The following is a 21239-nucleotide window of genomic DNA, read 5'->3' on the forward strand; positions in this document are numbered from 1 at the left end:
CAACATCCCTTCACAAAGAGACTTTCTGCCTTAAAGGCAAGAAGAAGAATACAAAAAACGTAAAAGCCTCATATAATGGTAGGTAATTACCAGTTGCTAAGAAATTATGAAAATTAGGTTATCTTTCCCCCACCGCTCATTTTACTATTAAGCTGAGGAAAGAATTGTCTTCAGGCCTCATTCTGATCGGAGCGGTAACTGAAATCCGCCGCGAATTCTATTTGTTCCCGAATTCAGATCGCTGGTTCCTTGTAAATTGTTCTCAGTCGTGGTTTTCTTTGCCTTTTCAAATTGCTCAGGGAGTTACTTAGATTTGTATGGCACATTGTGACTAAAGAGGAATACCAGGCCGTAGACCCGGCCCCAAACAGTTACCACGCTAGTCCCCATTTGTCATAGAGAATCCTGTATTTAGGTGTAAAAACACAACCCGATACCATGTAGGAACTGTATATCATTTTTTGTGCCACATTTCTTTACTCCCCTCCCCCTCCTTTAGAGTGGGGATTCTGGTGTCGCGATTGTTTATTACGATATATACAAAAACGGTCCTACCTGACAATCCAGACAAGTTACATTAATTAACGTATCTTATCACAATACAATTACACAGGAAAGAGATACATCTAATTTCTCAGAAGGGAAGAGTAGACACGAAATTTCAACATCACAGAAAGAAATGTAAAACAGATGCAAACATTAGATTGTATTAGAACTCGATAGTATACATACATTATTTACATACAAATGGTTATTCAGTACACAAGGTGCTCAGAAAAAGTGCGCATGTGAAGATTAAAGAAGAAAAAATGGAAAACTCATAACATCATCAATAACATTTGAAACAGAGCCTCTCTGTATATCCAATCCAACAATTCGATTATATTCCACTCTAAAGAGGTAATTGCTTGAGTCAATGTTGCCTCCCTGTGGACAGTCTCTCCAATCCAGGCTGTAAAAGCAGGGAGTTGTCGAAGTTTCGACACAAAAATTTAAGATTAAGGCCAGTTAGGACCTTAAATATGGGGTCTTCATCAGGACAAGGTAAACCATGAAAAGGGAGCAACCTAAGAAAGAGAAAGGAATACATGCCTCATTAAAATATTAAACGTGTGTGTGTAAGGATAGAAACAGACTCAAATCCTGTAGTCCTATAACCTCCCGTGTGTGGACTGATAAATGGATCTTAACGAAGGGCTTATCGTCTGAAGGGAAGCTCTCCTATCACTAAAAACAACATGAAACCACCATTACTTGTGGGATCACAACATGAATGCATTAACTCTATGAAAGCGTTAATAACAAAAGAGCTCACCTCACATACTGAGTCGTCAGAGTGAGAAAACAGCCGTAAGTGCATAAATCTTGGTCCGCACAATAAGAAAAAGTACATCTGCGTGCGTCATTGTGTGTCTGAGTTCATTAACAAACTATAATACGTATTAATAAAAATGCTGGGGAAGATTTACTCACCAAACAACCAGAAATAATCAAATTGGTTGAAGGTGGGAGAGTCCCTCATCAATGGATCGGCTCTGAAAAAGGGCCAGAAAGGTAAATTATCGCTGTTAACCGGGTTTGGAAGAAAACAAGAGAGCGCTTCATGGTAGCTCAGCCACTTACCTCTCATGTTACAAAATAAAAAGGCTCCCTTATGTTACTCAGATAACAAGATTTTTTTGTATGTATCGCACTATACCAGTATCCTTCAGCTCCAAGGTTAACTACATTAGTTTGTAATTGTTTTTTTATAAAGCAGGTTAAAGCAAAGCTCCAATTTCTTTCTGAATGACGTCTTCTTAACCCGGGTAATCTACTTTTGCCTTGATGACTCTTGGAGAAAAAAAATTGCTTTTGAATATCCTCCTGTATAGCGGCAGTGCCACCACCATGTCCCTGTGCAGTCTGGGAGGGGACGATCCAACAATATAGGTTGGTGTGGCTGGAATCCTCACTCCAATAGGGACAAGGGAGGGAAATACCTGGCCAGCCACTCATAGATTGGCACCAGTGTGACCAATCAGGAAAGAGAACCAGTCTCACAGACTCCCTGAAGAATAGATGATAGGGAACAGAAAAGTGAGATTCTTGGCATGTTGAGAGTCGCAAGGTAAGGTGCAGCAACAGAAGTGATGGGAGCTTGGACAATCTAGAAGTTTGTTGTTGTAGGTAAAGGTATGTTTTTAAACATCCTACTTCTGTAGTCCAAGATACTAAATACGAATAACTAATTACGAATATACAATAAAGCAATGAGTCAGTCACAGTCAGGGACGTAGCCTAGTCGATGAGATTCGGGGGTGTTTTACTCTGGCAGAGTAAAATTTCCTCTGTCTGTATAAAATTTCCTCTGATGGCTTTACGTAAGCCATCCGACCGTCAGCCCTCTTTAGATTGGACTGTCAGATTTTTTTTTAACTGTTTGTCACCGCCGGGTATATCATGGCAATGTAAGAAAATAAGCCAGACACCATCGGAGTAGACTCCCATGGCATTAGGGTTATGTGTTTTTTTATTTTCCAAAGACAAACTTTCTCTATGGGAGTTTGACGTTGGAAAAGTTTGATGCCAGTGGTCATGTGTGATAGAGCTATTTTTAAAAGTTTTGCAACATTGATAGGAACCACCATGACTGTGATTCCTGCTGATGCATAAAGATGTTTGCAGGGCTAGTAGACATCTTTAAATTTGGTGGGTAGAGTAAAGGCTGACACAAAGTCCTTTGTCATTCTGTCTGCCTTTTCTGCATCTGCTAAACACCAAATCATGCCCTCTGTGTAGAGTGGCACAGTGGGTGATAAACAATGGGTTAGAAAGTTGCCCTGAGCGATTTCCAGTGGGTAGACTACTTGCAAGCATTCATCCGATCACCTTATTGGTGTTTGATTGCCGGTAGTTTGCCTGGAAACCTGAGACTGATGCAGCTTTCCAAGCCAACTACTGACAATGTTTGTGAATTCCAAAATGTAGTACATTTGCAAGGAGCACTCATATGGGTGCAGTTTTACTACTTTTTTGGTAAACCGGTCACAATGTATATTTAAACAAGCATTTACAATGCAATGGTTTCGCCTTTGGAAAAGTTAGAGCTATTGGCATTGTAAATGACAAAATTTGTATTTATGTGTTGGTTTTTAAAACAGATAAATAAATGGCATTGTCCTTTACATTGCCATTAGCTTAATCTCTTGAAAATGTGAGACCTATTGTACCCTACGGACGAGCTCAGCAGACAGCAATTACTAACAAACACACACACACACACCCAGAGCTGATCCTCAAAAGTCTAACACTTCTCTTAGATTGTTTCCTTCATTTCTACCCTTAAAGCTAAAGATCTCTGCACCCAATGTTGTGCATTTGTGGATTGGTGGTAACAGTCAATGTAAAAAACAAATATTCATAAAAAACAAATATAGAAGCTGAGGGCATACTGACTCGACGCCAAAACATTTGGTGAAAAGCCACTACGCATACCAAGATACAAATAAAAGTGAGTTCTGTGGCGTACGTTCAATAAAATGATTTGTACAAGTCAAAGGTCAACCATTAAATGAACCAGCAGTACCCGACCTTTGACTCGTGCTCCACCGTTTTGCATTAGGGGGTTGGTTGGCCGCATGGCTGTTCTCACAGTGACTTTTGAACCCTGATACATCACAGTAAAACATTCACATCACAATAAAACAACCGTCCACATTACCAGATGATGCCTGGGAGCGGGAGGGACAGCACACAATTTTAGGCCTCTAAAATGGAAACACACACCCCACACTGCACGACAGCAATGTTTTAATCGTGGCCAAACAACTAACGCTGTCCTAAGTTAACCCATCTTTACTAGCACCCAACTTTGAAAAAATATAATCCTGGTCGAGTCACTCCATAAGCAACAGTGAAGTGGGTGCCCATTTTTCCACATAAAATCCCGACTTTCCATTGATACTTCACGGATGCCAAAGAATGCTCAGCTTTCTCTTGCCACCACAGCAGCGGGAGCTTGCAAACCGGCACCCACACATGGTGGTTATTGGAATATGAAAACAAAACATCTGTTTTGTTACCTCAAACTGTGCATAATTGCAGCATCACCTCAACATAAGCACAATGTAAAATACATACATTGAAGAAAACAATCTGTTTCCTGGTCTGTAGCACCCACAGCGAAGCCAAAGTACAATTCTGCATGTGAATCTAACACAAGCATCAGCTCGCCTACAACAGATACAAGTTTCAATGTAAAACCACTATGAGACGTTGCTGCCCGCGTCCAGGCATCATCCATCTTAACTGGTCAGTATACACACACTGCATCAGACGTCATACTCAGCCATCCTTAAAAGTTAACTGCAAAGCACCAATGGCTGCACTCTGGAAACGCAGATCCGTCTTGAAATCCTGGGCGATTTCACGAACCAGGCGCTGGAAGGGCAGCTTGCGGATCAGAAGCTCAGTCGACTTTTGGTAATGCCTGATCTCTCAGAGGGCGACAGTACCTGGCCTAATAAGGAAGGTCAATGACAGTCAGTACAGAAACGAGTCAGGCAACTCAAAAAACAGCGACAGCCAGTAGTGAGCGGCGTGAAACACTTGGGTGAAGTGAAAACAATGCAACCCCAAATAATACCTCCTCCGATAGTGTTCAAGAGCATGTGGACAATGACAACCTCGACTCCTAAACGGAAATGCCCACTACAAAAACTTTGCACCCTGTGGTACATTTTCACCCGTATAAATGTAAAATTGCGTTAGACACCCACCCATTAATCTTTAACAGCTAGGAAGGTTTCAAGAAAAAAAAATATTAAAAAGCAGGTGCAAATCCAATGTGTGACTTTGGCTGGCGGCCAGCCTTGGAGCTTTGTCAAAGCATAATCTAGCATGATTTCTGTAAAACGTTATTGTCGACTATTCTGCCAGGGGCCCATCACCAAGCCAGCTCCACACACGCCCACGCCTCAGACACCCATTGACTAACGAGGGGAGGGGAAGGGACAGCGGGAGGGGGGAAGGCACACGGACAGCGGGAAGGGAGAGGGGGGACGGGCTCACGGACAGCGGGAGGGGGGGCGGGGGAAGACAGGACAGCAAGGACGACTTCTTCCGTGCAAAGCGAAACATTCACAAGACTGGGCAGCAACGAGACAGACAAAGACGTAAAACAAAGAGGGAGACAACATAAGACGGGGTACACGAACAAACACGGGGCATGTCAGAACAGTGTCGCACTTACCTTTATCTTGAGGAAAAAGATCCCTGAAGCCACAAGCCGTAGACGAGCCAAAGAAAATCTGAAATGACAAAAAAAAAACATAAGTAACAAGCATACCGTGCAAAGCAAAACATTCACAACACGGGGCAGCAACGAGACACACAAAGTGGAGAAACAAACAATTAAAAAAATGTAAACAAAATGCATCTTACCTGAACGCAAATAAAACCAACACCAATCCGGCTGAAGGCACTCCTGAAAAGACGAAAACAACACGGAAAGACAAAAAAAAATAAACCCCGCCCACCGCCGCACTGACGTGTCCAAAGGGGCCGGATGAGAAAAATTCTCAGAAACGCCCACGAGTCGCCTCGGAGAATGACGGACGCCTCTGTTTCCCAATGGCTAGCGTCCATTTATGGATCTAGCCAATGGGAAACAGAGGCGGGACGAACATCCATACTGGTAAACAAAAATTTTCGCCTGCGTGAACCGCTGCTTGCGCAGCTTTTCGCCAGGCGAAACCTAAAAACAAGTGGAACCGATTTCTCATTATGTTTTTCTGCAGCCCTCGTCCTTCAATTTTTAAGATGCATAATTTGCCCATTCAGGGATTGATTTTTTTCTTTTAACAACAAAACAGACTTGGTTACTCACAATTGTTAAGAGGACGAATAAGCATTAGCTCGTGTAAAAATGTGTAATATCTTGCAACATTTGTTTTCTATCCTCTATGAAATCTCCGCATTTATGCTAGTACATTATGTTTTGTGAAATATCTGCCTGTTTTTTAACATAACTATCGTTTTGAATCTAGATTTGTATATATATATTCTGATAGATACATCTGCCGTGTGGATTCCTCACCTTGTGAATATCCCCTTGCGTCAGCAACCTTCGGAAATTCTTTTTGTAGCTTCGCGCCGACGTGGATCCGGACGTCACAGAGGCACGGCATCGCACGCGACTCCGCTGACGTCACCGACGCCTATAATAGGCCCACTCCGGCGTGATGACATCAGTTCCCTTTTTTCCGCGTCGTCGACGCTAACGGTTTTCTGGGATCGTACTGTAGCTTTACAGTAACTTTGTTTCTATTATCCTGTTATTGTGTCTATCTTGATATTTTTCGAGATGTCGTCGAAGAAAACTGGATTTAAAGCTTGCGGCGAATGTGGCAAGACTATGTCTATCACCGATCCTCATGAATGCTGTGTCTGGTGCTTAAGTTCCGACCATGACGTCGAGGATTGTCCTTGCTGCAAGAAGATGACTCCGAAGGCTTTAAGAGAGAGAGAGACAAAACTCCTCGTGGCAAGACTTAAAAATAAGAAAGTTAAAAAGTCTTCGAAGTCTCGATCTCGACGGTCGAAGTCGAGGTCGAGGTCTCGTTCGAGGTCACGCTCTGAGTCGTCTTCGGCTCACGCTTCGAAGTCTTCGAGGAAGAAGCACAAGAAGAGGAGCCATGAGTCACGTCATCACTCTGGAAAGGACTCTAGTTCGAGACCGAAGTCCCAAGTCAAGCTTCTGAGTAAGGAAGTAGAGGTTTCAGAGTCAGAAGATCATAACTCTGTTGGTGAGGCTTCACATCCGAATTCACCAGAATCTCAGAAGCAGGTCCATTCTCCGGTTCCATCCAATCCTTCTGGTCAGGAGGATGAAGGTGAGGAGCAGGGGGCTGGTGAAGTCGAAGTTCCGGTGCCTGCGGGTTCGTCGACCCCGGTTCCTGGACTCGATGAAGAGGTCGACGTCGTGTCGACTCCACCTCCTCAGGAACAACCCAGAGGTCCATATCCTGATTTCCCAACTCCAGGTCAGGATCCTTCTCAATTCCTGAACGCCATGTTTGGTGTCTATTCCAGGGCAATGTTCCCGTCTGGTGCACCTGTTGGTCCCACGGGTCCTATGGCTTTTAACTTGGGTGTTCCCCAGGCTTATGCCCCTGCGCCCTTCATGCCTTTTATGCCGGCTATACCACCGCATTGGCATTTTCCGACACCACCGGTGTCGTCGACGCCGAAGCGCACGACGCCGACTCCATCGACGCCGGTTCCATCGACGCCGATACCTACGACTCCGAAGCAGGATTCTGCTCGACTTCATATAAAAAGACCTCATCCGACTTCGGGTTCGACGCCGGCACCGACCCCGTCGGAGTCGATTCCGAATCCATTGGCTTCTATTGTGAAGGAAAGATCTCGGAGAGAGGCCCAGAGACTTCTGGAAGAAGAAAGATGTCAATATTCAGATACTGAAGAAGGGGAGTTACAGGATTCTGAGGATCCTTTTGAGGACTTGGGTGAAGCCAGTGGACTTGAACTATCTCCTGAGTGGGATTTGGCTTCGGTGTCAAATGTACCATCTAAGGATGTGGTGCCTTGTCACACCGTTATAAAAAAGGCAGCAAGTTTATTGAATATTACTCTGCCCACTGCTGATTATAAACCTAATATTTTAACTGAGGTTCTTCATTCACCTTCATCTGTTATTGAACCTATGTTACCCTTCAATGATGCCTTATCTGAGCCCATCTATGAGGTTTGGAAGAAACCTTTGTCTGCTCCGGCCGTTTCTAGAACAGTGGCGAGGAGATACAAAGTTGCACATGGGGACCCTGAATTTTTATCGACACATCCCCTACCTGAGAGTTTGGTTGTGCAGGCTGCCTGCTCAAAGAGATCTGCTGGTGCTTTTCCACAGGTTCCTGGGGATAAAGAATCCAGAAAGCAGGATCAAACTGCCAAGAAGGTTTTCTCCTCAGCAAGTATGGCGTTAAAATCAACCAACGCAACGTGTCTGATGGGAAGGTATATCCATGCCTTGATGGATTCTGTCAAACAGTTGATTCCGAAAATCCCTGAGGATGACAGAAAGGATTTTCAGGAGGTGATATCGGACACACAAGCAGCTGCGAGACAGGTGATTCAGAGTGGTCTGGACACTGCTGATTCGGTGGTGAGGGTCATGGGCTCTTCCGTGGCCACTAGGAGGGCTGCCTGGCTTAAGTCATCAGAGTTCTCTGCAGACGTTCAGTCTGTTTTGATGGACTTGCCTTTTGATGGCTCAGGATTGTTTGGCAAGAAGGCTGATGCTGCCTTGGAACGTTTTAAGGACAGTAGGGCCACTGCAAAATCTTTGGGTCTCCAGTCCAGAGGTTCTACTGGAAGACGCTTCAGGGGTTTTGGAAGATCTTCCTTTCGTTCTTACAGACCATCTCAGCAGCAGCCACAACAGCCGCAGAATACGCTGTACAAGTCGTACAGGGGCAGGCAAAGATCCCGCCCTATAGGGCGTCAAGCTTCCTCTTCCTCCTCCCCTTCCCAAACCCCGGCCAACGCAGCAAAGCAGCCCTAGATCCGCCATTCCGGATCATGTGGGTCCAGTGGGGGGTCGGCTTACACATTTTCTACAAGATTGGGAATTAATAACATCGGATCTTTGGGTTCTCAATCTTGTAGAGAATGGGTATGCACTTCCTTTCCAAGAATTCCCTCCCAATTACCCTCCTTGCCAGGGTTATTGTTCGGAGGACCACCTGCTTCTCCTGCAGGAAGAAGTCCTGGCTTTATTCCGAAAAGGTGCGATAGAGGTGGTTCCAGAGCAGGAAAGGGGTCAGGGATGCTACTCCCGGTATTTCCTGATCCCCAAGAAAGATGGCAGGCTTCGGCCAATCCTGGACCTCAGGATTTTGAACCTTTACCTGAAACAGGAAAAGTTCAAGATGCTCACTCTTGCGCAGGTTCTTCAAGCGCTGCTAAAAGAAGACTGGCAGGATGCGTATTTTCATATTCCCATCTTGAAGTCGCACAGAAAGTATCTCCGTTTTACGGTTGGGTCACAACACTACCAGTTTGTGGTCCTTCCGTTTGGTCTTACTACTGCGCCTCGGGTCTTCACCAAGGTGATGGCAGTGGTGGCAGCTCATCTCAGGAGAACGGGGATACATGTGTTTCCGTATCTGGACGACTGGCTGATCAAAGCGGAGTCGCCGGAGAAGGTGCTCCATCATCTGCAGGAGACAACTCAGTTGTTGCACAGGTTGGATTTTTTCGATAAATGTACCCAAGTCTCACCTGGTGCCCTCACAGCGCAACCTGTTCATAGGTGCGGTACTGGACACAACAGTATGTTGTGTATTCCCTCCACCTCAAAGGATTCGCGACATACAGGAAATGATTCCTTTATTTTTCAATGGAGCGGTCGTTCCAGTCCTGAAGGTCCTTCGCCTGCTCGGTCTGATGGCTTCATGCATTCTGTTGGTCAACCATGCACGCTGGCATATGAGGGCGCTCCAGTGGTGCCTCCGCAGGCAGTGGTATCAGCACAACGGAGATCTCAGGGAGTCAGTGAAGATCTCCAGAGAAACTGCAGCGGATCTGTCTTGGTGGAGCGTGGAAGGCAATCTGTCTCAAGGAAAGCCTTTTCAGATTCCTCCATCGGTTGCCACAGTGATATCGGATGCGTCCACTCTCGGGTGGGGTGCTCATCTGGGGGACCTGGAGGTCAAGGGTCTTTGGTCTCCAGAGGAAGGGTTGCTTCACATCAACCTTTTAGAATTGCGGGCGATACGTCTGGTGCTCAAGGCCTTCCTCCCTTCCCTTCGCGGTCAGTCGGTTCAGGTCCTGACGGACAACACGACCGCGATGTGGTACATCAACAAGCAGGGAGGAGTAGGGTCGCAGTGTCTCTGCAGAGAGGCTCTGCGTCTCTGGTCCTGGGTTCAGGACCATCGGATTTGTCTGATGGCAAATCATCTGGCCGGAGTTCAGAACGTTCGTGCAGACAGTCTCAGTCGGCAGTTCTCTGCCGATCACGAGTGGAGGCTCCATCCGGGGGTAGTTCACAACATCTTTCAGATGTGGGGGACTCCTCGGGTGGACCTGTTCGCCACTCGCGAGAATGCTCACTGCCTGTCATTCTGCAGTCTCCAGTATCCGATGCAAGGAGCCTTGGGGGACGCGTTTCAGTTGAGTTGGAGCTCGCAACTCCTTTACGCGTTTCCTCCCATACCATTGATTCCTCGGGTTCTGAGGAAAATTCGCCAAGACCGGGCCCAAGTTATATTGATCGCCCCGGATTGGCCAAGAAGGGTGTGGTACTCAGACCTTCTCCACCTCTCCTCTCACCCGCCGCTCCGTCTCCCTCACAGGGCAGATCTCCTCTCTCAGATGGAGGGGCAGGTTCTACACCCCCACCTCCAGACCTTACACCTTCATGCCTGGAGATTGAACGGGGCAACCTGATTTCTTTTTCTCTCCCTCATGATGTGGTGGATGTCATTTTGTCAGTCAGGCGTGACTCCACTAAGTCCATCTATTCTTATAGGTGGTCTAAATTTGTTACTTGGTGCAGGGAGAAGTCTTTAGACCCTTTGAGGGCCCATTTATCTGATGTTCTCCAGTTTGCCCTTTCTCTGGCACAGCAAGGGCTTGCTGTGGCCACGGTGAAGGGTTATCTTTCTGCGCTGTCGGCTTTTATCTGTTTGCCTGACCAGCCTTCTCTTTTTAAATCTCCTATAGTTTTAAGGTTTTTGAAGGGCCTCACGAATAAGTTCCCTCCTACCCCTTTTATTGTGCCTCAGTGGGATTTAAATCTTGTTTTGACATTTTTAATGGGTGCTCCTTTTGAGCCTCTTCACAAATGTCCTATGAGGCTTCTGACTTTCAAAACGGTTTTCCTCGTTGCAATAACCTCGGCAAGGAGGGTAAGTGAGCTTCAAGCTCTTAGTCACAAGCCCCCTTTCTTGTCCATTCATGTTGATTGAATGGTTCTTAGGACCAGGGCTGCTTTTCTGCCAAAGGTGGTGACTTCTTTCCACCTTGGTCAATCCATTACCCTTCCTACCTTTTATCCTCCCCCACACCCTTCCAAGGAGGAGGAGAGATTACACCGTCTTGACCCCAAGAGGGCGGTGTCTTTTTACTTGGACAGGACTGAAGACTGTCGTTTGGATGACCAGCTCTTTATTGGCTTTGCTGGCTGCAAGAAAGGAAGAGCGGTCCATAAGAGGACTTTGTCGAAATGGATCGTCCTCTGCATTAAGATCTGCTACTCTTTGGCCGGTAAGGAACCTCCAGAGGGTATAAGGGCTCATTCTACGAGAGCTAAGTCATCAACCTCAGCGTTGGCTAGAGGTGTGCCTGTTGAGGATATTTGTAGAGCGGCAACTTGGTCTTCCCTCCACACTTTCGCGAAGCATTACTGCTTGGATTCCGAAGTGAGGAGGGACGGTCATTTTGCACGCTCTGTCCTTCAGGATTTCCTGGTCTAGAAGAGTGGACACCCTCCTCCGGGAGTGGGGACTGCTGTGGGACTCTATTCACAAGGTGAGGAATCCACACGGCAGATGTATCTATCAGAAGAACAAGTTACTGACCTTCGGTAACGCTTTTTCTGGTAGATACTATATCTGCCTGTGGATTCCTCACTGACCCACCCGCCTCCCCGTTGTCCACTCTTCTATGCCAGAAGTTTCTATAATGTATTATTTTATGGTCAAGGATTTGTTTATTTCAAATGTTTTATTGCATTTGCTTCACACTGTGTGTGTTACCTTGATTTCTATACTGCGCATACTGTGTATATGTCTACTGTCATCGGTCCGTCCGTGTGCCTCGAAGGCACGGAAAAAAGGGCGGAACTGATGTCATCACGCCGGCGTGGGCCTATTATAGGCGTCGGTGACGTCAGCGGAGTCGCGTGCGATGCCGTGCCTCTGTGACGTCCGGATCCACGTCGGCGCAAAGCTACAAAAAGAATTTCCAAAGGTTGCTGACGCAAGGGGATATTCACAAGGTGAGGAATCCACAGGCAGATATAGTATCTACCAGAAAAAGCGTTACCGAAGGTAAGTAACTTGTTCATCACTGCCAGAGACATGTGATAAGATAGCCGCTCTGATGGACACCGTATTTAGGTACAAAGAGTTGATTTGGCCATCTTCGCTGTTCTTGAATTAGTTTCAACATCGCACTGTGCACTTTAAAATGGAGGTTTGTATAGCTTCTTACCGACATTGAAAAGGTGGCAACACCGAAATGCGCCTGTTGGTGCGCGGGGAGGGTTTCGCACAAATAAATCACACGTAAAGAATTCCCGTGAGTGCTGTGCTATTTTCGGACTGATTTGGATTGTTCACCGTTGTGGCAATATATATATATATATATAAATAATTGGTGCGTGGTCACTTGCACTTGAGCCCCCTCCCTTAAGAGTTCAGCGGACCGTGGCAACTGTTGTTTCATCTCAAGGTGCTTGAGAAACGCCGAACCCCCGCAACTCGCTGTGCAAAAGACAAGCTGTTGCAAAACGGGCAATTACTTCATTGCGATGCCTCTGCTTACTCAGGTGAAGGCACATTGGTGCACAGCGATATTGATGGTAGGGTGAAGGTCAGCAACTCCAGCCTTCCTGCACTACACCATCCACAATTCCAAAGGGAGCTGTAGTCACCGCCCACTGGGGCAAGGACTTCCATATGTGTGACTACAGCGAGACAACTCGGGGCAGCCAGTGTGAAAATCTTCCCCGAGAGGTGGAAGGGGTGTCTCTACCAATTGTAGCGAGGCGCTTCATTTTAAATAGTGGACATTGCATCAGAATCGAGCAAAGGCATCCGAGGCAGGTACGGAGTGATGAAATGCATAATGCCGCTCGTCTTTTTCTGCAATAAAGGAGGTTGAAATAGCTTACCTGTGTGGGCTGTCATCTTTTCGAAAGGAGAGGATTGTCTGGTTGGATAATTGGTGCGCAGCCACTCGCACTTGAGCCCCCTCCCTTAAGAGTTCGGCGGACCGTGGCAACTGTTGTTTCATCTCAAGGTGCTTGAGAAACGCCGAACCACTGCAACTCGCTGTGCAAAAGACAAGCTGTTACAAAACGGCAATGACTTCATCGCGATGCCTCTGCATACTCAGGTGAAGGCACATTGGCGCAGCGATATTGATGGTAGGGTGAAGGTCAGCAACTCCAGCCTTCCTGCACTACAGGATCCAGAATTCCAAGGGAGCTGTAGTCACCGCCCACTGGGGCAAGAACTTCCATTTGTGTGTTTACAGCGAGACAACTCGGGGCAGCAAGTGTGAAAATCTTCCCTGAGAGTTGGAAGGATTGTCTCTACCAATTGTAGTGAGGCGCTTCATTTTAAATAGTGGACATTGCATCAGAATCGAGCAAAGGCATCAGAGGAAGCACGGAGTGCCGAAATGCATAATGCCGCTCATCTTTTTCTGCAAGAAAAGGAGGTTGAAATAGCTTACCTGTGTGGGCTGTCATCTTTTCGAAAGGAGAGGATTGTCTGGTTGGATATATACATATATATATATATATATATATATATATATATATATATATATATATATATATATTTTCGTTGTATGTATTTCTTCTATGTCTTTGGTCACGGAGTTGGTTGCTATGACAATTCATTTTCGTTTACACTATCTTGTTTAAGATATAATGCACTTCACTGCAGTGAGAACTGATGTTGTGAGCAAGGCGGACACGTCCGCCGAAACGCGTCGTCCATCACGTTTGGAATAAAGACTTATCCTTGAAAGCACCGCAAACCCATGGAGTCAGCGCCTGTTTACTATTGTTCAACCAGGATTGACATCAATATATATATATATATATATATATATATATATATATATATATATATATATATATATCCGTCGCCAGTAGGTACATATAGTTAGGACCTAGTTACCATAGGAAATCTGCAACATTCTATTGGGAATAACTTTGGCGTCGATTGAGGAAATTGCGTGCAATTTTCCAAAATTTTGGCCAGCTCAGTTCTGCTCCTTCCCTGAAAGTTTTGGGGGTATTCGTCAGGCGGGGGCCGAGAAAAAAGGGGGGTGTCCCAAAACGTGTTTTCCCCATGTTAATTTCCATAGGACGATTAGACACAGCTACAGCCCGAACGGCTGAACGGAATTACACCAAACTTGGCAAAATGGTAGGGACTAGTATGCAGAAGTGCCTTTTCTATATTTGGTGAAAATCCCTCCAGTAGTTCCTGAGAAAATCAAAAGAGAAAAAAGATATATATCTATAGCAGCTTACTGTAAGCTTACCTTTCCGAGCACGAGCTGCATGCTGATTGGCTGTCAACTGTCTGTCAACACTCCAAACCAGAAACTGTTGGCAGCCATCTTGGGACCAATGTACATGATAGCACCTCATTAAAAAGCATTGCACCTCATTAAAAAGCATTGCAGTTAATAGAAGGTTTTAAGACTTTAGTTACATTATAAATCATTTGTTGATAGTACCATACACATTTTAAGAATTGTGGTGTGTTCTAAGGTGATTTTACCATGTGCAAAAGCCTTCTGCTGGGATATCATTAATCATGTTTGAAAGAAAACTATTATCCCATGCTTTCCCACAGTGGTTTGGAAGGGGATCTATAAGCTAAGCTGAAAGCATATTTTCTGTAAATTCACATTATCTTTCTCAGTCATGTGAGAATGAAGTCTGACATTCTCAGTAAAACATGTACATTCAACAAGGACAGAGACTGTCAGTTGATTCCTTTGTGTTCTACTGCAGCTTCCCAGAGTGTTCTAAAGAACAACTAGAGCGCTAACAGTCCTACTTATTACAAAGGTATGGCACACCTGAAGCCATCTTGATTGGAATAAAGTGGTAACTCTTAAAACATTTAATTTAAAAAGGAACAAAATGAGGGGGTATATTTTGCCATAGAAAAATTAGGGCACATTTTGAGTGACTTCTCAAATCCTCCTCTATTTCATTAAAAAATTCTGACATGCAGTCTCCCAAGATGGCCACCAGAGACAAAAGAGCCCAAATGTAGCCCAAATATCACCCAGGTGTAGCCCAAGTATAGCCCAATGACATAATGTCCCAGAGTGTTCTAAAGAACAACTAGAGTGCTAAGAGTCTTACTTATGAGAAAAGTATGGCACACCAAAAGCCATCTTGATTGGAATGAAGTGGTAAGTCTGAAAACATTTAAATTAAAAAGGAACAAAATAAGGGGGTTCATTTTGCCATAGAAAGTATGATTAGTGCTGCAGAAAGAAAAATTAGCGCACATTTTGAGTGACTTCTCAAATCCTCTTCTATTTCATTAAAAAATTCTGACATGCAGTCTCCCAAGATGGCCACCAGAGACAAAAGAGCCCAAATGTAGCCCAAATATCACCCAGATGTAGCCCAAGTATAGCCCAATGACAGAATGTCCCAGAGTGTTCTAAAGAACAACTAGAGTGCTAACAGTCTTACTTATGACAAAAGTATGGCACACCAGAAGCCATCTTGATTGGAATGAAGTGGTAAGTCTAAAAACATTTAATTTAAAAAGGAACAAAATGAGGGGGTTCATTTTGCCATAGAAAGTATGATTAGTGCTTCAGAAAGAAAAATTAGGGCACATTTTGAGTGACTTCTCAAATCCTCTTCTATTTCATTAAAAGAATTCTGACATGCAGACTGAAACATGCACTTTGAATACCAGCAGCAGACTTCCCTGGTGAGCAGTAGCTTTACTACAGTGATCTAATGAGCAACTAGAGTGCTAACATTCAGAATTTATGGCAAATGTGTGACGCATCTGCTAGAGATCGCGGGTCACCCGACCAATAATTTCGCCACTTCTGGCTTCGGGCCCATATACTTTACTTTATCATATACATTGATCAGATGACCACACAATCTACTACCAATAATTGTGAGTTCCTTTTCGATTTATTTTCAGTGTACCCAACTTACCATCCACCGTTATGGGTACCTATGACCACGATGGGTCAGGGAGCTAGCTGTAAAAGGAAAAGCAGCAAAATACAAACCCAACTTTTATACTTTATTTTATAAAATGACCACGGACAACTGGAAGTTTTGAAAGTTTATCTTAAATTCAAGTAAGGCAGTCATACAGTTTTATCAATAGAATTACTAGTGCGTCAGGGAACCCGCTAAGTGAGAGGAAAACTAAGATAAGGGGCAAGGTGAACACGCTATAAATCTGAGTTACTTAGTCAGTTTTCGAGAGAAAAACCAAAACCATATCAGGAAGTTGCAAACTGCAATACAGAAAATGATTTCTAAAAGGTAGGGTAACATAGGAACACGCTATGAAATCAAATGCAAATGACTTTATGAAATGCAATGGTTGCAGGAGAAAGCATGGAAAATTATCACGTGCAAAAGTATGTCTTTATTGAAGCAAAGACAGAAAAATAGAAAGGTGCAGTTTAAGAGTTTCAGAGCAATATTTACCTAGACTGGTGTGAAAACCAATCCTGGCCATGGGTCAGTTAAGGACAGGAAAACCCTCAAGGAAGGATAACCCTCAGTAGGACAGCAGGTGCAGAATGGACACCCCAGGACAGGACAGGAAACCCAGATTCGGATCAGGACAGGACCACCAGGATACGACCAGCACCCGCAGTTCGGAAGCAACGCCTGCGCTCCACCCTCTCTGCAGCTATCGATCAGGACCCCGATTGGGTCAGCGAATTCCCCGAAAAAGTGCTCCGCCAGCACTTAAGGTTCAGTAAAACCTTCAGAGTCTATGGTCAGATTTCGGACAGAGAGCTCCGCAGCACCTCTGTATCAAGTCACCTATTGAGTGCGTTGGGTCAGTGACAGGTCAGCTATTCAGACAAGTCGGACAATTTCTCTAGCTAAACCTAGGCTAGATATACTCTTTTGGGTCAGTGTACCACCCCCCAATGTTGCAAAGTGTCAGAATCCCCAAATTTCGATTGGTCCTAAGGTAGGATTTGGTTAACACACCAATCAGAACAGACTATTCTAAGGCCTAATTTGCATGTTAAGGTGCCGCCTAGCAAGATTAGGGTTCCCACGAGAAGTCGCACGGAATACAATGGGAAGAATACAATTTGAAACAATTAGAATACAATCATGATGCTCTTGCTGGGTGAAGGTGCATATTCCCAGGCAGGCTCTGGCATCGACCTTCTTTGGCTTGGTTTCAATGCCGCCGTACCATGGATTGATTCTGCGTAGACAGGCCCTCCAAGATGGACTCCCCAGCCCCATCACCCCTCAATTGCCGAGGATACATGAAAAGCAAGCGAAAACAAATTAGTACATAAAAATAAATGAATGTACTTCATGTCATGATGTCGTACTTTAGCTTCATCATTATAAAAATATACTATGCATTAGTGATAAGTGCAACGAATAATTTCACAAGAGCAGCAGCACAAAGCTTCAGCACGTTAATACAAATGTGCGCCATCTTGTGGCTGTTACGCATGCGCACCCTTTCCCTCCAAAACTATCTCTAAGTGTAGTCACGTGAGTGTGACTGACGCATGCGCAGAAGAGGAAAGTCAAGCAGCGGCCATTTTTAAAACACGGATTAATCGTATTAGTAAAACACATAGGCAAGCTTCTCTATCATACATATATATCGGAAATAAAAGATATTAGTAAAACATACAATTCGTTACGAGGTTACAACGGTTTCGAGGTTCATGAATCGAGCAAGTCGCGATGCGAAATCTTGCTCTATCAATCCCCTCTTTGATGATATTTACTATCATCACAAAAAATGGAACCAGATGCCAACTTTCTTTCACACCTTGTACATTTCTATCTCTTCCAACAAGCGATTCAGCTTCTCTTTCTCAGTTTTGGTAGGGTGAGAATTTTTCACCTTTTTATAAATCTGATTATTCATTTCTTCCAATTCAAGTTCATCCGCACTTCGTTTCACTCCTCTCGCATTCACTTGGTATTTCTTTCGGTGTTTGCGACATTTGCAACAGACGAATATGAGAAATAGGATAAGACCTATCACTCCAATTGGCATCAGTACCTTTAACAATAAGCTTTTACCTAAACTAGCAAACCAATGACCTATATTGGAGAGACCATCAACCAGTCTCTTCCAGGCACTGTCAACCTCGAGTGGTTTGAGTTCCTTTTCCAAATTAGTAATGTTTTTCACATATCTTTTGAGCTGTACGCTTTTGTCCGGAATGTAAGTGCAACAATGTTGCGCCTTCAACATCCGGCAGACTCCGCCCTCTTTTGCTAATAAGGTGTCAAGAGCAAGTCTGTTTTGCAAAACCATTGATCTGATCGCAACCATTTCAGTATTGACCAGCAGAAATCCATGAGCTGTGTCAGTAGACAGCACATCCACTATAGTGGACAATTTGCAAATTCTGTGAGTGTTCAGAACCACTCCCACTCCAGGTATCAGTGCACTAAAAATACTACCCATTATTTCACCTACGCTTTCTCTTTTGCTACGCACTAAGCCATTAGTGTTTTCACTGCTTCCAGCAATTTCATTCACATGGTATATTCTCGGGAAAACAATGCCAAAATAGCAGCTTCCATACCAGTGATCCGGCAATTTGAAATAAGCCTTGTCTCCACATATATAATAAATTCCAGGAAACACAGGCTCTGACCCATTTTTGAATCCCCAACCTCCAATTACCTTGTAATTATGTTCACATTGACTGGAACCAATGAAAATGTTATTATAATAACTAGTCTTCTCGCGATGAAGACAGAGTTTCCCTTTCTTCTCGAAATCCAGCAACAAAGCAGGCCCTGCCCCGCCATTTGAGGTGCTTTCCATGTTTTCAGCCCATTTAGGTGTTTTCTGCCTTTTGTCATTAGCCTTTCTTTGGAAACTCTCCCTTCTTTTCTCTGCCATGTTTAAAAATACCTTTTCCTGTTCATGTAATGTACAGGTCAAGTTCTCTCTGTGTGCTTCAGCTATGTCTATATTGCCTATAGTCAGAAAATAGTCTCCCATATATCGTATTACGTCACTTTTGGTATGTACAGGATTCAGATTTCCACGAATGGGAAGTTCAGAAAAGATCACGTCATTATTAGAGTAATAGTACTGTAATGGTCCTCTTTTGTAAAATAAGCTTGCTAAAATACTACAGGAAATTCCATAGGTCAGAGGTAGATGATGATATGTCACGCCTTCAGCCACAGAAGTAGGTAGCTTCATGCAGACATAGCAATCTTCTATTTCCATAGTTTCTACGTAATGCACTAACAAATTTGCGAAAACATTTAAGTGTGTCTTGTTTCTAACTCCGTGGTAATGTAGTCCTTCCTCATCTGATGCTTCTAAGTCACGTTTTGTCTGTCTGAGTGCTTTCTCACGTCTTTCTACACTTCGTGTTGTCAGTTCTTCAGTGTCGGTAATCTGAGTAGGGTCAATATTAGTATTTTTACTAACCATAAAGGGAATGAAAACTGTTAATCCTATCCAAATTAATATTACTATAACTATACTACATATACACACTTTGCAGCAAGTTTTGCAACAACTGCGGCTAGGTCTACCACTCACGTTTGTATCAGACATTTTGGCTCAGAAGGAAATTTTAACCCCTCTTTGCAGCTCTTTCCAGGTATTTTTATTGCTGAGCAATTTCACGGAGGTTCTTCCTCTTCCTCTGCAGAGTAATCAGTAATCCGTTCTCCGTCGCTTTCGTCAGTGATATCAAGATCCTCAAAGTTTTCCAAGATCAAGTAGGTCCACTCTGGATCCTTGTATTTTTCGTTTTGTCTTTTTATTCTTTCACTCCTTCTCTTGGAGTTATCTTCAGGTATTTCTGCAATTCGGGGACTTCTTCTTATGTCTGCAAGTTTCTCTTGGACTGTTTTTATTCTTAATCTTAGTCTTTTAATATACCTTGGCTCAATGTGCTTCTTTTTCTTGAGTCTTTTAGCTGGCACTGTTATTTGGCTTTCCTCTAATGTTCTTTTATTTTCACTTTTTTGTGGCACTTCAATTTCTGTCTTTTCCCTTTCTGTCTGACTAGTCCCAGGTCTTGTATCTATTTCTTCTGCCTGGTTGCTAAGCTATTCAGAAAAGGGGGTGGTGATGAACAGAGTGTCTGAATTAAGCAGACCACTCTTACCCAGTCCAAAGATCAGGGCTTGATCCATCACCGTTATTTATCTCACTGCCCCATCCCAGCTCAGAACCTGGCTATATGCAAATTAGTCTGTCCCTGGCCCAGCGCATCATGGGAACAGGGCAGACCAAACTACCAAGCCAATTCTTCACCAGAAAGGAGACAAACTACCGGGGACCGGTTTCTGGCATTTCAGCCTCTTCGGCCCGGCTTGCTTGAATCCTGATGGAGCAGTGAGAAAGGGACTCATGTCTGAGTATACCCTGCCACACCTATAGTGGCCAAAAACGATTCAGAAAAGGGGGTGGTGATGAACAGAGTGTCTGAATTAAGCAGACCACTCTTACCCAGTCCAAAGATCAGGGCTTGATCCATCACCGTTATTTATCTCACTGCCCCATCCCAGCTCAGAACCTGGCTATATGCAAATTAGTCTGTCCCTGGCCCAGCGCATCATGGGAACAGGGCAGACCAAACTACCAAGCCAATTCTTCACCAGAAAGGAGACAAACTACCGGGGACCGGTTTCTGGCATTTCAGCCTCTTCGGCCCGGCTTGCTTGAATCCTGATGGAGCAGTGAGAAAGGGACTCATGTCTGAGTATACCCTGCCACACCTATAGTGGCCAAAAACGATTCAGAAAAGGGGGTGGTGATGAACAGAGTGTCTGAATTAAGCAGACCACTCTTACCCAGTCCAAAGATCAGGGCTTGATCCATCACCGTTATTTATCTCACTGCCCCATCCCAGCTCAGAACCTGGCTATATGCAAATTAGTCTGTCCCTGGCCCAGCGCATCATGGGAACAGGGCAGACCAAACTACCAAGCCAATTCTTCACCAGAAAGGAGACAAACTACCGGGGACCGGTTTCTGGCATTTCAGCCTCTTCGGCCCGGCTTGCTTGAATCCTGATGGAGCAGTGAGAAAGGGACTCATGTCTGAGTATACCCTGCCACACCTATAGTGGCCAAAAACGATTCAGAAAAGGGGGTGGTGATGAACAGAGTGTCTGAATTAAGCAGACCACTCTTACCCAGTCCAAAGATCAGGGCTTGATCCATCACCGTTATTTATCTCACTGCCCCATCCCAGCTCAGAACCTGGCTATATGCAAATTAGTCT

General features: G+C 44.5%; 1 protein-coding gene across 1 annotated transcript in view; it reads left to right on the forward strand.

The window, feature by feature from the left end:
* Window positions 1–21239, forward strand: part of CFAP251 (cilia and flagella associated protein 251) — a 591575-nt gene that overhangs the window by 203635 nt on the left and 366701 nt on the right. The gene's annotated exons all lie outside the window — the stretch shown is intronic.

This window comes from Lissotriton helveticus, chromosome 11, assembly GCF_964261635.1.
Source record: "Lissotriton helveticus chromosome 11, aLisHel1.1, whole genome shotgun sequence".
Classification (NCBI taxonomy): domain Eukaryota; kingdom Metazoa; phylum Chordata; class Amphibia; order Caudata; family Salamandridae; genus Lissotriton; species Lissotriton helveticus.